This window comes from Physcomitrium patens, chromosome 13, assembly GCF_059467195.1.
Source record: "Physcomitrium patens ecotype Gransden chromosome 13, ASM5946719v1, whole genome shotgun sequence".
Classification (NCBI taxonomy): Eukaryota; Viridiplantae; Streptophyta; class Bryopsida; order Funariales; family Funariaceae; genus Physcomitrium; species Physcomitrium patens.
The window spans coordinates 7,279,249-7,295,587 of record NC_143422.1 but is presented as its reverse complement, the minus strand read 5'-3'; the positions used below and the strand labels follow the sequence as shown (position 1 = coordinate 7,295,587).

General features: G+C 37.9%; 2 long non-coding RNA genes across 2 annotated transcripts; both read right to left on the bottom strand.

Moving 5' to 3' along the window:
* Positions 1-1,021: 1,021 nt before the first annotated feature.
* Positions 1,022-1,869, bottom strand: LOC149987924 (uncharacterized). Its single transcript, XR_016506016.1, has 2 exons — positions 1,730-1,869; positions 1,022-1,574 (listed from the first exon to the last, which is right to left on the bottom strand). It is a non-coding gene; the product is annotated as an uncharacterized LOC149987924 (long non-coding RNA).
* Positions 1,870-11,864: 9,995 nt separating this feature from the next.
* LOC149987923 (uncharacterized) lies at positions 11,865-15,919 on the bottom strand. Its single transcript, XR_016506015.1, has 2 exons — positions 15,284-15,919; positions 11,865-12,810 (listed from the first exon to the last, which is right to left on the bottom strand). It is a non-coding gene; the product is annotated as an uncharacterized LOC149987923 (long non-coding RNA).
* Positions 15,920-16,339: the final 420 nt, after the last annotated feature.

Genomic DNA, 16,339 nt, shown 5'->3' with positions numbered 1-16,339 from the left:
ATATACTATATTTTTTAATTTTTTAAAATTAAAGACTTATTTCTTAATTTAAAGACTTTACAACCAAGAATTAAAATAATTGCTTCTATAATTAAATATAGAGCAATTTTTTAAATTAAAACTTATATAATTTTAAAGTTAATGTTTTTAATACATATTTTAAATTTTAATATATACATATATATATATATATATATATATATATATAGACATATTTATCAATATAACATATTTTTCTTATAGCTTTAAATCCTTTTATTACCATTGTAATAACCATTTAAAATTGTACCATCTGATCTAATTACATCTTGTTTTATTTCTTGTTTTATTTTTTATATTAATGAGTAATTATATTTGGTTTTAACTATTAAAAAATCAAGTTTCTATAATAGACTCTAGTTTTTTGTTTAACTTAGTTAAATTCAAACTTTCACACCAATTTTATGCATTAGTTTTAAATATACTTCATAGTCAAAGTCAAAGAAAGAGAACGAAATGGTGAACACACTGTTTTTTAAAACAAAATATCTTCTTCTTCGACTTTTCTACAAAAACCAACAAACTGTAGAAGTAGGAAAAAGCTATATTGGTGAAAAATTTAATAAATTATGAGGAGCTCTAAAACAGAGAAATCACTACATGAGCCACTTTATGTTTCTATTTTGGTATTCTACCGTATCATCTAAATTCATGAGGACGAACATGAATGAATTAATGATGGACAGATCAGAACCTTATGGATTCATTTCAAACCGGATGCTAGAAATGAACCCTAGAACTGCAACTCGACAGTGAAAAAAGCAGTCTTAGATTGAAGAACAACCTCAGTTCACGGTGAAACAATTATGGTATAAATAAATACTGCCAGATTTGGTGCTTCCATTTCGACCTCCTTGTTCTGAGGACATTGATTATGAGTATCAATCACCTCAGACATTGTGAACTTCGACGACGACGACTCTAAAATAGTTAGTGACCAAGACTGCATGCGAGTCATATTGAGATTGATACGGTTCTTCCGTGTATTCCTGCAATCTTTCTCTATGATAATGCTCACCTTGTTCGGTTTTACACAGCAATGAAACAGTCTGAGCATCGTAGTCTCTTCCTGTTTGACTCTATCGGTTCTTTGCCTTATTTCATACTTAAAAACTGTATAACCTTTTTCTGCTCGGTTTGAAGCCAACCGTTGGATTTGCACAGATTATCTAATATTTCACCAACTAACTTGTACAGTGGGTGTGAGTCCACTGACAGCCCCCCTAGTTCGATTGAAACGACAGAAACGAAAAGAAGCGCTCAAACGATGTGTGAAGATTTACCAAAGCAGTTACGTTTTGACAATCCTGAAAATTGTACTGTGTGTAAGGTCACACAATCACAACACTTGGAGTTAGAGTTTGTTGTTTCCTTGCTACCCGCTTTTCTCGATCATTAATGACCTTGTACCTGGTTGATGGTTAGTCTCCATCGGGGTTGTTTTGATTGAGCTTCTCATGAGCAAGTCACCTTTCAAGAAGTGTCCTAGAAGTGAACGCGGAATCAAGAGAGAAAAGTTCAATTGTCGAGTAGACCTGTAACACGAAATTAAACATATAAGCACCATCACACTTCAAGTTTTATTTATTTATTTATTTATTTAAAATCTCTTTACTTCTTAATGAGATGAAAAAATTTCGTGCAGGATAATTAACCCTTTTTTATATCAATTTGAGCACAAGATTCATACCTTTTGAAGGTGGCTTCGAGTAAGTCGATATTATTCAGAAGTGAACCGTGGCAGCAGAACTGAAATTATTGTCACAGTGCGGACGTTGAAAGTGAAAGAGAAAAGCCGCCTGCTACCTGGTTGGAAGACAAGTGGTGGCTCAAACAAGCAACTCATGAGAAATAAGCTTTACATTGAATCCGTGCTGAAGATCAGGAAATGAGAACTCCGCAAAAACATCGACGAGGCTGGGAGCTCAGACATGGTGCTCAACATGATCGATGTGCAACCTCACGGATAATTAGATAAAATTTGATGACTCAAGTGTGTTAACCACTAGAGTGAGGAATGTGGAAGTCTAATTTACAATGATAGTGGCCAGAAACAAACCCAACTAATGTCATCTCTGTGAAAAGAGGAGAAAGAAGAAAATATATTGTAGTATACAGTTGTAATAATGATATTTATAAATTCTCCTAAAGTGTGTATTACAAAGGTTGATATCAACCTGAAATACAAAGAGACATAAATATGAAGGGACATGATGTCATTATCTAAATATAATAGTTACTTATTAACATCTCCCTTAATTTATATTTAGATTATCTACTAATTTTTGCTTTCAAGTCCATTGATTCTCTATATTTTAAATGTTTGGGTCTTGGTAAAACTTTTGTCAAAGCATCAAACACCATATCTAAATATCTTTAGTTGGATAGAATTGAACACAAATATCTCTATGGTGTGACATTTTTTATATCTTTTAAATTTGCCATATTTGTAAAAAATTTAAGATTTTTATAAAAAAAGAGAAAGTAAAAGAAAATATTTAAAAAAATTAGTTCAGAAGAAGATAATCCACAACCTCTAAAAAACTTTGATGTTTTTAACAAGAAAACATAATCTAATTTTTAATTAAAAAAAAGTTCAAGCTTTGATATTGTAAGAATTAGTCTTATGAACCTAACAAAAACATGAATTTTATATATAAAAAAAAAAAAAACTCAAAAGACAATATACTCATATATTATTAAAGAAGAAAAAAATTGGAAGAAATAATTTAGATATAGGATAGATAATAAACTAAAATAACTATTATTAAATACAAAGAAGTTACAAAGTCTTAAGGAAAGACTAGAGTATAAATAAGGCATTAATAAGATTTAAAAGAGTATCATTTGTGTCTCCATGTATATTAGCTACAAAGAAGATCTTGTAGAAGCCTTGTAAGGACCACAAGACTTATGATCCAAGCATCAAGTTGTAGATTGCTTCCAATGCAGTTTTTTAAAATTAGATAATTTATGAAGAAAATTTTAAATAACTACATGACATATCTATAGGAATCTAATAATCTAATATGTATCTAAGAAACTTCTTTAAAGTTTAATAAAACTATTACCTACCTAAAATATTCCACTTACTTCTATTTACTTCTATTTATTTAAGTAATATAAGTATATCTATTATAATATACTTCTTAACATTTTAATTATATTACTTGAATGTAGTTTTAAAAGCATCAATAATAATTAAATGTCTAAATATTATTCTTGCTCTACTATAAAATATTATTGATGGTTCAAAGGACATATCAATAACCTTAGTACAAATTTTATATAAAAGAGAAATGAGAGTTGGAACGGAACAATGTTTCATTTCTTTTTACCCTTTGGATCAAAACAGAAACAGCATGGAACAGCAGGGACGGACGAACGAACGAACAGATGGGGGGGACGAGAAGGAGGAGAGGGGATGGGAGCGAGCATTTGGTGCTGCATGTCGTCCTCGTGGTCGTGTCTGTGGCTGGTGCTGCTGCTGGGAGGGAGGGAGGGGGTTCAGGGTGCCACCACTGACTGCCATCAGCAGAGGAGGAAGCAGGAGGGACGACAATACGAGCAGGAGCAGGTGGAGAATCCGCTGGTGGAGGGAGGGGAAAGCAAACGTTGGCCTTCTGCATGCAGTTGCAGGGCTTGCCGTGACTTCTCCAACACCACTAGGCGCATGTTGCTTGCCATGTGGAGGGAGCATCCAGCATCGACGTCCTCCAGTGGATCGCATCTGATCCTCCCCAGCACCCCAAGCGCATAACTCGATCTTTCAGCTTGTGATCCTGACACGCTCATGGTCGACTTCGCAATTCCTGGTGTCGTGAATAGGTCTGTGCCCCCACCTTCGAAGCCTCTGCGAAGCTTACCTTCGCAAGCGGTTAGACCGGCTCTCTCACAAACGGATGGGTGAGGCTGATTCTTCCAGCTGCGTTTCCGGTGATCGACTCGCATTACCATGCTGCAGCCTCTCCAATTTTGATCTTTCTCGAATCCAGCCCTTTCTGATAAATGTAGGTGATTGAGAATCCGTTTGCAATCTCGTTCTGCGTATGAACCGGGCATTGATGACGATAGTCCAGCAAACTCAATATCGATGACGAGGACGTCTAACGGAGAGATTCTTGTGTTTTGTTTTATTGCTTTTTTAATTTTTTACCCGTGACGTCGGAGTCATCTGGGCAGGCTAAAAGAGACGTATTGAAATCCCCCCAGATGGATGCAGGTACATGCCGATCTCATGGCAGGGGCCTCCACAACTTTAGCCGATGAGGGATCTCACCTCGTGATAACTCCGTGTTTTTTTCAGTTGCGTACCTAACTAAATCGACGGAGGTGGGACACCAAAGAACCGATCAGCATCTAGAGCTTTCCGAGCTGTTGTCGGAATTCTGGATGTGACAAAGAAGAAGAAAATTTCCACCACGCCTCGTGGCCACAAGATTGACTTGGAGGATTGATTTGGACGCTATATTCTACTTTGTCACATGGCACATTTGTTCGCTTGTCAATGGAATCACTGGAATTTGCAACTAGTTGCTCCACTTTGTGATGCCACTCCTCGATCAGTTACCATATGTAATGCACTTTGTAATGCACTTTTCGGCGAGAAATTTCTATAAGACCTTTTCCAGTCATTTTATTTCGTCTCTCTTTCCCAATCAAGACAAACTTCACATTTTCCATTGCAAGGCACTACCGTCTGGATGCCAGTGCTCATTAAACGCTGACGTTTTAGGTGATTCCTAATAAGACTTTTTTCCTGATGGAAAAGATCGTGAGGCTGGGCATTCTAACCCCAAATTGTTCCGCTGATCCAGATATCTTCGCAGAACTCAATTAGTGCATGTTCACTTCAAAGCTCAGGCGCATCTGTAAAGATGAATCGCTGGACAGTCCAGCATCAACCATGTCAAACGGTTCATTTACAAGTCTACACTCTGATCTGCCAAGTCCAGCTTGACAATTGGTATCTCTTGTGGGACACCTGACTTTCTCGATGCTCTCACAGCACGTGCAATTCTGTGGCGCACATTCGCAAATTTCCTGTGGAGTTCCGGGATCGGAACCAGTTGTTGGGATCGGTGCAAATAATGCTACATTTGACAGCTTCGAAGACTGGTCTCAAGCAGGCCAACACGACGTCAAAAGATCAACACAAATGTATTTTTGGAATATATTGTTCCGACAGAGATTATGCTTACTGAGCAGCTCTTAGCGCCTCAGGAGACAAAATGCTATTCACAGAATGCGTATATACTTAACCAAGCCGTGCGTGTGCTGCTGATTCACGTGACTTTCACGAGGAATCAAGAAGGTTGTGATTGTGCAATGGATCCCCCACCATGACCATCAGTTGCAAACATGTTCCTCATGCAATCTGATCATAATTCCTGTTAACGCGGATGCTCTAAAAGGTATCTACAACCACCACAGATTGCCGGATGGTAATTTTCTCAGCTTCTCTGGCACATTTGTCTTAGCTAGGAAAGTTCTCTTTTCGTCAAGGGTTCAATTCCAAGGACCCAATTGTCCAGAATTTTACAAATATTCCTAGACATCTCAGTGACGTATTCTGTGGCTTAAAGAATTTCAGAATTTCTCCGTACAGAGATTACTCGGATGCAAGAAGAATGAAAATATCATTTGCCGCAAAAGGAAATTTATAATTTCAACTTTGTGTAATAACTAGATTCCAAAGACATGCATTCCTAGATTCTCAAGTCAGAACGACCTTGACAACATGCATGTGCCTGCCACATGATCAGCAAATGCCTCGAACGACCTTTCGGCAGCGAAGTCCTAAATAATTCATTGTCATTTTCCCTCTCCTTTCGAATGACTCTTCTGCTCAGATATTACCGCTCTCTTGGGATCGCCAGCACTCTTCCGGCACAGGCGACCTTCTGTAACGTAGCGAAAACTGCCTTCATGGCACGATGCTCTGGAACAAGGAAGCGCCGAATAATACAGGTCCAGCTTTGAATGAACCTCGAGTACACATTTCAAGGTGGAAGGCTATTTTGTTTGTTTGTTTTTTTTTGTTTTTGTTTTTTTTGTTTGTTTGTTTGTTTTTTTTTTTTTTTTTTTTTTTGTAACATGGGGTCACCTCTACAGGACAGCTGCCCCACTTCTACCTGTGGTAACTGTGGCACAGCACTCAAGTGACATTAAGCGGTAGTTGACAGCAGTTTCAGCAGAGCATAGATCACATCTTCGAAGCTACTAGCCATGCAGACACGCTATCTGCAATTAGTCATGAAATGCACAGTTTCTTTGTCAAACCAAGTCCAGTTTCGGTAAGGTTTCTAGACTCCCATTTTTAAGGAAAGCCGCTGTAATGGTCACTTATGTGCTTAACAATTAATTCCGAGTTTGCATCCGTTCACTAGACAACTGCAATCGAGGAAATGTTGTAATCGAGCAAGTACTTCGACGAATGCATGTCCAATCACGTGACGGATTGCATGATTCTGAATGTTTCTGCATGTTGGTAGTTGAAGGGCCTTAGAAACAATGGCTGTGAAAGTTTCACCCTTGGTAACCAAATCGGGCCACGTCGCTCTTGTTTCTCGCTGGAACACTCTCTGGCGTTCACTCGCAGTCACTCTCTGTCTCTCTCTCACTAAGGCTGTCATTATTTGCATTGCATGGCTTCAGTTTCATCTGGGTTTTAAGCCTCACGATGCTTGAATAAAGATGCACTTGGAACCCACACTATGCAGTTCTCTACAAACTTACACTAAATCTTCTGCTCCTGAATCTTTCCACTTCCCTCGCGAAAACTGGTCAATGTGTAAAATAAATATATATATTTTTATTTTTTTTATAGACCTAATGATAAATGAATATTACAAGTGTCTCTTGAAATTCGTGATGATTAAAATTGCAGACATTTTAGAGATTGATCCTAAATATTTTGTTTAGAAAATAATAAATAAAAGACAAAAACATGTTTTAGTGTGTTCTTTTAATTATGTAATACTTACTTTATTTTCTTGAAATGAAAGGTACAAGTACAATCACAGATACAAAATAACAGTATTATACATTTATTATTACATCATATGAAATTATGAAAGTAGTGAAATATAAAAAATGAAAAATAAATAAATCAAACCAATTTCCTGCAGTCTTCTTCTCTATTTCTACCGTCAATGTTTACTATGACATACATATTGTAAACGGTGAATATCGTAAAAATATAAATAAAAATCAGTTAGTATCAACATCATTTGAATGATTACCATTTTAATGTAAAAATTTGACGTCGAAGTGAAAAGGAATAGGAAAAGAGTTAGAGGATCAAACTTACTACTGATACCTTGATACTTTATCCATTATATCTCCACTCTCTTCGCTGATTGAAGCAATACTTGCACCGAAGAGCATCGAAGAATTCAGACAGGACGAGACTGGTTTCTCAGCACTTTCTCCGCACTGATTGTACGTTGATGACGTCTTCAGAGTCTATATATCGACTGGACGAGGAATTAATGAGGTCAAAGGATAAGTTATGAAAGGAATCGGTTCTATTTTCAGATGTGAATGGGATAATCGTGTTCAGAATATCCTCTCTCCTCATTGGGTACTTCGAAGCAAGGCGACTTACTCATCAAGTCATGCTCTGGCTTACCAAATCCTTGAAGACTCGACGCCCAGTTAAAAATCGAGTACACATGAATGAGCACCGACCGCAAGAATTGACGAGCATAAAATGTATATATATGTATAGAGAGTGAGAGAGAGATAGGAATATTTTGTGGTAACAGCGGTGTGCGTTGAGGAGCCGGCATCTGGCTTCACACTTTTCGTCGTCTCAACAGTGGCGCGGTTTCTCTATGCTGATTATTTGACATCGGGGTGCCTTTATCTCAAATTATTCACTTGCCGTCAGGTCCAGGCATGTCTGACAAGTTGCACGAACCTGAGGGACGTGAATACATCACGTGACAACCGACGCAAGTGGCTCCCGCCATCTCCAGGTGTCAAACTCCAAACAGAAGCACCTACGGTGCCCCATTTCTAATATAAGTATTGTCAAGATTGCCGTACAGAATTCAGCTGCACTGACGCGGTCGCAAGTTTCACTGCACCTGGATGGTGTCTCTTGAGAGCAGAGAGGACGCTACTGACACTCGTAGGGACTCATCTGGTTTCCTTTTGCTTCATATTGCACGGTAAAAAGGATGATGCTGTGTCCAGTATAAACTTTGCCAGAAGTACCCCTAGCCTTGTACGAAACGACATGGATGAACAAATGGCTTGCGACCCATTGGTTGACATTCCGACAAATTGCTTCTTTCCATATTTAATTGTAAAGCGGAGAACCATGCGTGAGATAAGCAAACCTTGCATCAGATGATGAGGTCCTCGTGCCAAACCCCTTGTGCCACTCTGGGATTAATCACTCTTTAATTGCCCTTGTTTATTTTATGAGCCTCATCACTCGGGTTCCCAAGAGAAGCAAGCATATCAAAGAATTTTGGATCTGCCGAAATGTTTGGTTTCGAGTTACACCTATTGCAAACATTCATCCCTTAGCTATCAGGTTGTGAGCAGGCAGGACAATTTCAGACTTGCTATATTCATAATCTGGATGAACATTTACCACAAGCGTTCCATTCTCCAGTGAAGTTTCTTCTTAGTGATTGTGTACAGAAGTGTTGGTGAGAGTTGTTACACGAATTTGCCAAGTGTTTCTACAAGACTGCTTGTCCATTTCTAATCTCCTCCGGGTTGTATCGCATTCGAATGCACATACACTAGTAAAACAGCTGGCAACGAGGAATGTCAGTTGACCAATTCCTCATTGGTTTGTACATACACAACAACGATCGGCTGACGGGTCGGAATTGACGATCATTGCAAATGAACATCCCCATCGGCTTGCGTAAGGCACGATCATGAACTCGTCATTTTCTTCAGCTCTACGTCACCCTGCATCGAAACCAGTTCAGGATCGCAGGTGGGACGGTAACTCGGGAAAGTGAGCAACATCGGTAACCTATTCCTCCATGGATTAGCTTTTACTGGAAGTGAGTTCTTGCAGCCAAAAATGAGTGGCTGTAAGTCCAAGCTGAATGTCAGCTCCCGTATAGGGTGCCTGCCACTAAATCTGAAACCAAAAAGTGGTGGTCAATAGAATCCCAAGAAAGTTATCTCTTTTTCTATGGGTATCAAAATAGAAATATTTCAACGAGAAAACGTAAAGAAGATCACCCTACTGGTTCTGCTGAAAAGTTGAAGTTGAGCATGTTACACTTAAATGTGGTAATTCGCAAATAGCGGTGGGTCATGAACATTATGGACGATTGTCTGGGTGTGGATGCGTGGTAAAATACATCAATCTTCAACCCCAAAGTGAGGTCTCGAATGACGTGACCCTTACTCTCCACAATGTGAACACAGACGTTCTCCAGGAGTGATATGCATATAAGAGCTCACCCACCAGGTAGAAGTGGAGACGTGGTCATTTCTTTGCCTATGTCCAGTGCACACCTGCAGCCTTGCAATGTCGCTCTGCAATCTTATTCACTCAGCCAAATCAGTCTTGGTGCTTGACATCTTCGTCCTTCGCTGGACCTCTTAGTGAGAGCTTTTGCGGGTGGCTGAACCCAGTATCAGGTCTTGCTTTGTTTCCCAGCTTATTCGCAGACTGATGTGTTGCTTTGCAGCAAGTCGTTTGAAGAGCATCCCTATTCAGCTTCGGATTATCTCCAAGTGACGACTGATGGTTTGCTGTCCTGTGTGTGACGATCCATGTATCTGCGTCGTTGATAGAATAACTGGATCATTAGTGGTTTTCAAGTCGATCGTGAACGAACACTGTCCAGATTGCTTCGCTTGTGTTTTGGAGTGATCCTTGGTTGTGCACATGTGTATCTGTGAAGTCGTGCTAGTGGCAAATGAGGATCTCCGGTTCTCAGTGTACACCACTAGAAAGTAGAAAGATTTGTAATGTATCCTCACTTGAATAACCCTAATACCTGTCAAAATTCCATTTTCAACAGTAACCTACGGTGCAGAGTGTGCTGCGATGCTTTGTTGACGTCGTAAATTCCTTGATCATCAGTAATATAAGTCTCATAGTCCAAAGGTGGGTTAGTAGAAGGTCTGTTTCTCCCCTACCCACATCGATTCTGAAAGTTGAATGTTTTCGACCTCTCCTAGTCTTCTGTGAAGGAACCTTGGATCACGACCCTCGGTGCTTATGAATCCAAGTGCCCACTGACTACCCGTAGGAATTACTTTCATCCATATGAACCAAACTTCCTGTACCTGTTTTGCTGCTGTACTCGGTAAATATCTCATGTATAGTGTGAGGCGAACACTCCGTTCACGGAGTCTCTTACTATATTAGTTGTTTTGAACAGTGCGTTTATTGTTGTCAAGAGCATGTGATACACGCAAAGTTCCGAATGATTGGTGGACTAGATACACCGAACTTTGCGTGTATGTCACCGCATGCGTATTTTTTTTACGATACAATGTCCCTGTAGGTAGAAAAACGTGCATGTCCCATCAAGTGCGCTGGCCTCTGCTTGATATGAGTGTATTCAGACTGTATCTATTGATTGGATAACAGATGAAAAGGGAAGCTGTTTGAGGTACTGAGTACACTTGAGCTTTAGTCTGTTGAAGCCTTTAGCTGGACAACTTTCACAAGTGGCTGCCAAGGGTTCTGAAGACATATTCAAGGCGGGTTAAAGTTGAACAGGTTGCCTCTCTCGTATATGTTGCAGATTCTTCATTTGTCTAGCTGATCAACTATAGTATTGATTTGTCTAGCTGATCAACTATAGTATTGACTGTCATGCAAAAGAAGGATCTGCAACATAGACAAGAATAGGTGATCGATTTTTATACACTCAGCATCTTCGCCAAGTCAGCAATAGTTTTACTTCCTACAAGATGTTGTATTGGCACACAATTCAAATCGGCTGACAATAGTTTCCATTCAAACCTTACACCAATTCTCACAGTAGTTCCACTTGACAATAGTTTCCATTCTAATTCTAACACCAACTCAAACATTAGTTCCACTTTTCCACTATAACACTATATATAGTAGTAGTACTAGATATAAGTCATGAAACTTATAATAATATTACATGAACAATAACACTATATATAGTAGTAGTACTAGATATAAGTCATGAAACTTATAATAATATTACATGAACAATAGTAGATGTATGAACTTATAATAACAACAGTAGATGTATGAACAACAGTGTTGAAAAAAACATATTTTCAACATTCTTATTATAATCATGTTCCATTGTGATGATAGAAGTTGGAATATACAATTTCATTTCATGAAAATCATGAAAATAAAAATTATATTCCAAATTTTATCATCACAATGGAGTGAGATAGTAAGATTGTTGATGATATATTTCTTTTCAAAACAATGAAATTGATTTGTTCATTGTATTTATTTATCATCAAACAATGTGTTGCTAATATTTACAAAATCTATAACAAAATATTAAATTATAAAACTAGAATTTTTTTGAAACTAGGTAACCACTTTGAATGCTTAGTCAATGTTCCTCTCTCCATGCAATTTTGTTTATACTATAGTGCTAATACTATCTAGAGGCAAATGTTTATTTATGGATTTCATTTAGGTTGTAGACTGTTGTAATGATTATGTAAATAACAGATTCATGCACAAGTTGTTGTATCCAAGTGAAGTTTTTTGAACCTTTAAAACTAATCGAGTTATGAAAACCCCACCTTTTGCAATATGGCTTATGCATGAAATCGAGACTTTTGCTTAAGTAAGATTAGATAAGCTGAATTTTCCTTACTCAAACAGGTTGAACTTCAAATCCAGCTGAGTTTCTCATGGACTGCAACTAGTTCTACTTTGATATATATGTTGCCACCAGTATGATGGTAGCTGGATTTACAGTGCCAACTGAATGTAAGTTACTAGCTGGTTTTAGTATAAAAAACCTGTGAGTATTACGTATTACACAACAAATCCCTTCCCTGATTACAGCATTCAGAACAGGTGGAAACAAAGAAGAAGAATGAGAAGTAAAAATCTGCATAAGCTGATGCATCAAGTCTGTGTAGACCACTACTTAATTTGGTATTTTAAATATTCTTTATCCCTCAGAAATCGAAGAGTCCCATCATCAGCACAAAGCAGACAGCAACTTCAAAAGATCTAGGATCTTAACATGTGATCGTATCCACTTTCAACAGGCTTTTTCTTGCTTTACTGTGCGCATGGTCTTGAGGCTCCTTCGAAATGTGGCCAATCTTCGTAAAGTCCAGGCTTTGTGAATCGTTCAGTGCACTTAGCAATCTAGACTAGTTGTCTTCTGCGAGGTCTCTTTCATGCCAGTCGTGAACCACATGGGAACACGTCGAAAAATGTACTCATCCTCAGGTCTTCTTGTAACAAGAGATTACTGTCTCAACAACTTTGAAGATTGCAGCGATCCATGAGAATACATTGTTAAGCCTTTACTCAGCGTACCTCGCTAGGCTTTTCCTTTTCTGACAAAAGATGATCTTGAGACGATAAGGGGAGAGTCATAAAAGTCCGAAAGAGACGTGGCTCGATCTGCAAATGTCGAGCAGCATCGTCGATACACGAGGGAAAGATAAGGAAATCAGGACGACGTTTCTCATTCTTGCAGTAGCAATAGACTTTCAGAGACTGGCAATCGTACAAGGGCGAAGGGAATCAACTAATCCGCTCCATGACTCCAACTAACAGCGCACGCCCCCTTCCATCACCACCACCACCACCTGTGTAACAGCGCCACCACTGGCCACATAGATCAACAAAGGTCCTTTTTCCAATGAAAGGTTCTTTACATGTAAAGAGCTTAGGTAATGATTATTTGACTTTCGGAGGAGGAAGGCGGAGAGTAATCGAGGTTGGGCCTCGTCACTAGGTTCAAATGGGGGCAACGGTGGGGTCGGGGGGGGGGGGGGGAACAAGAGACAAGGGCGGAAATTCTAGGGAGCGTGAAGCACACACAGGGTGACGCACACATTCTGGCAGGAAAGGCCCACCCCCCACCCCCACCCCACCTCCTTCCACTTTCAGAGTGCCTGCTGCCCCCCCTTTCCCCCACCTCCCCTGCCATTGTCAGTGGCAGCAGCATTGGCTTGACACGCGGGCTGATACAGACTGCTCTGGCATTGGCAGTAGCATAAGCCTAGCCCCCTCCCCTGCCCTGCCCTGCCCTGTCCCTGTCCCCTCCTCCTCCTCCCCTGGTCCCATTTCAATTCCCTCCCACCCTGGTAACCCAACAGAGCAGCAGCAGCAGGTGGGTGTGAGAGAGATCATCATATCCCATGCCCCACCCCACCCCCACGCACACCCCCACACACACCCCCACCCAGTTGCACATTCTTATTCCATCATCATCATCATCTCCTACATATATTTTATAAAACTATAAAAAATTCTGTAGAAAAGTCTACATAAACACTACAAGAGTAATCTACAGTTTTACATAATTTAAAAAATGAGCTTGAAATTATCCAAACTTAATGATAAATATAAGAATATATGTATGTATATGTGTATATATATATATATATATATATAAATATATAAATATGTTTTTTTATTTTTTAAAATTATTGTATGAGAAGTGTAGTTTAATGAATAATTTTACAAACATATCATAGGATAAATCATCTTAAAATAAATATATATATATACATAAATATATAAAAATAAACGCTTAACATAGCAATTTAAGATTCTAAAAATTAGGATTGATAAACATAAAAAAATTAGTTAGAAATGGTAATAAATTATTGATTGAATTTTAGTATTTTATTTGAAATATGATATATATATATATATATATATATATATTTCTATATTAGTTTAAATATAGAAATAAAAATTCATGTGCAACATATTATAATAAATTTATTTATTATTCAAGATAATAACAGTATTAAAAAATTATTATATTTATATTTTTTAAAATATTAGATTTACAATTGATAATAAAAAGTGTTATATAATAATTTTAATATCATCATCAAATTCAAGGTTGTTGTTGTGTTTTAAATTTAATTTTTTTAAAAAATATATATGTTATCATTTAGTTTATTCAACCAATAGATCTACACACTTAGAAGTCTATCTAAAGCGTTTTTCAGTTTTTAATGTTTTTCTTCAAAATTCCTGAATAAAGTGTTGTGCTTAATCAGTTGAAACAGATTCCAAAACATGCCAAAGTGACTAAGCATGTATAAGAATCTCCTATCTTTTATTGAGATAGCAATAGGAGATTCTTATACATGCTATTTCAAAAAAATCCAAGTTTTGACAAGTTTTCATCATGCACGAATTACTGATGAGACAATAGAAGCACATACAGTCTCTTTCTTTGCTTTTTCTGTGAAACTATGCTCATCATCAAGTTTATGAAGAAAAAGAAGAAGGAATAAGTCAAAATTTGCAATCATAAGAAAGAATAACGAATGCCAAAATCATGCTTGAAGCAGCACTTGGTCGTACCCTTCAGGGCATTCACGCAGTCAACATGTTTCTACGTAGAAATTGAGGGTTTTTTTTGACCTTGTCTTTTCCAAAACAACCTTGTTTTGCTAGACCTAATATTGCACTCGCTTGCAGTTTTATACCAGCTTGCGTATTTAATCAGTTTTGTGCACTGAACTTGAGATTTTCTCGTTGGATGCTGATGGCGACGTGTGAATTGCAAGAAAAACAAACATCACCAAAATGTACACTGTTGTCTGTTTGGAAAATGGATATTTCCTAAATCAAACTAGAGCGCTCAGAAGATTGAATTCCACTTTGTTCATATGAATCTAAAATATACTTCCTTGATTTCATCGATTCATCTTAAAACTTCAAGTAGACACTAATAACCTGATTCGTCAAGTGGGCTCTTGACCAGTTCATGCTAGGACGGACAATTGCACATTTCTCACATCGAATTCGCATCACAATTAAATCTCAGGGTTCGACCTGGACACAGAGCATGGATGTCAACGGGGCGCTGAAGATGTTGAAGATGGACCACAGTGTGATGATTCCACAAGACTAATTGCCAAAGCATGAAATGGGATGGGATTCTGATTTTCACTGCAAGAGGAGGAAGTGGGGTGGGGCAGATAGACAGACAGACAGGCAGCGAGAAGGATGGGATTGCAAGTCATGCAACAACACATACATACACACACACATACATGTCGGAGTAGGAGGAGAGAGTGCCCTTATGCCTGCCTGTCTGTGCCTGTAGAGTGTGACTGTGTTGCGTTGTGTTGCTGCTGTTGGTATTACAGCGACATGAAGAAGCCCCCCTCCCTCTATCTTCTCTCTTCTCTCTCGCCCCGTTTCCGATGGAGAGAGAGGGTGGCCTTGACATGACTGCCCCCTTCCCCACCCATCTGAGTCGGCTCTCCTCCTTCCTTCCTGCCTTCTTCCTCTGCAATGCATCGCCCATCATTCTCTGCTCTGCCTTGCTCTGCTCTACTTTGCTCTGGCCCTTGCCCTTGCCCTTTTCTCATAACCACCACTGTGCATCACCAGTTCCTGCAACACACTTCAGCCTAGCACTTAGTTCACTCACTCATATGTGTGTGTGTGTCTTCTTTTTATTGATTGGAAGGCATAGAGAGATCTTTGCAAACACTAAACTGTGTGGAGATGTCTGGTTTGAGATTCCGCCCTCATGTTTACTTACTCAAACAAACAAATCAGTTATTTCTCACTATTCATGAGATTTGTTATTGCAAATATCAAGTATAATTTGTTAAAATATTTCTTTGAAAATTTCATGGTGTTCACGTATGTTGTTAAATTGATAATTATGTACGTTTTTACGTTGATTCTATACAAATTTTGAAACGTTGTGACATAAATTGCTTTTATATTAATGTGTTTTGGATTTGTCTTTTTTTTTTTTTTTTTTTTTTTTTTTTTTTTCTTGATTTCCCCCCTTTAGTTGCCTTCTTGGGTCTTTAGAATGATCTGATTTTATTGGATGTCATTTTTTTAAAAAAAATAATGGTCTTATTATTATTTTTCTTATGTTAAAAATAATTGTGAAAAATTATTATAAAATTAGTGTTAATAACATCTAAAATATCTAAATTAATAAAAAATTGAAGCAAGTACAATTAAATAAAAATAAACAAAAATAATATGGAAAAATATCATTTTATTTAAAATACATAAGATTAAATATTAAAATGTGAATCAATTCTACAAATATCTTTAGATATAATGAATATACATATATATATATATATATATATTCATAAAAATGATTCTTAGAAA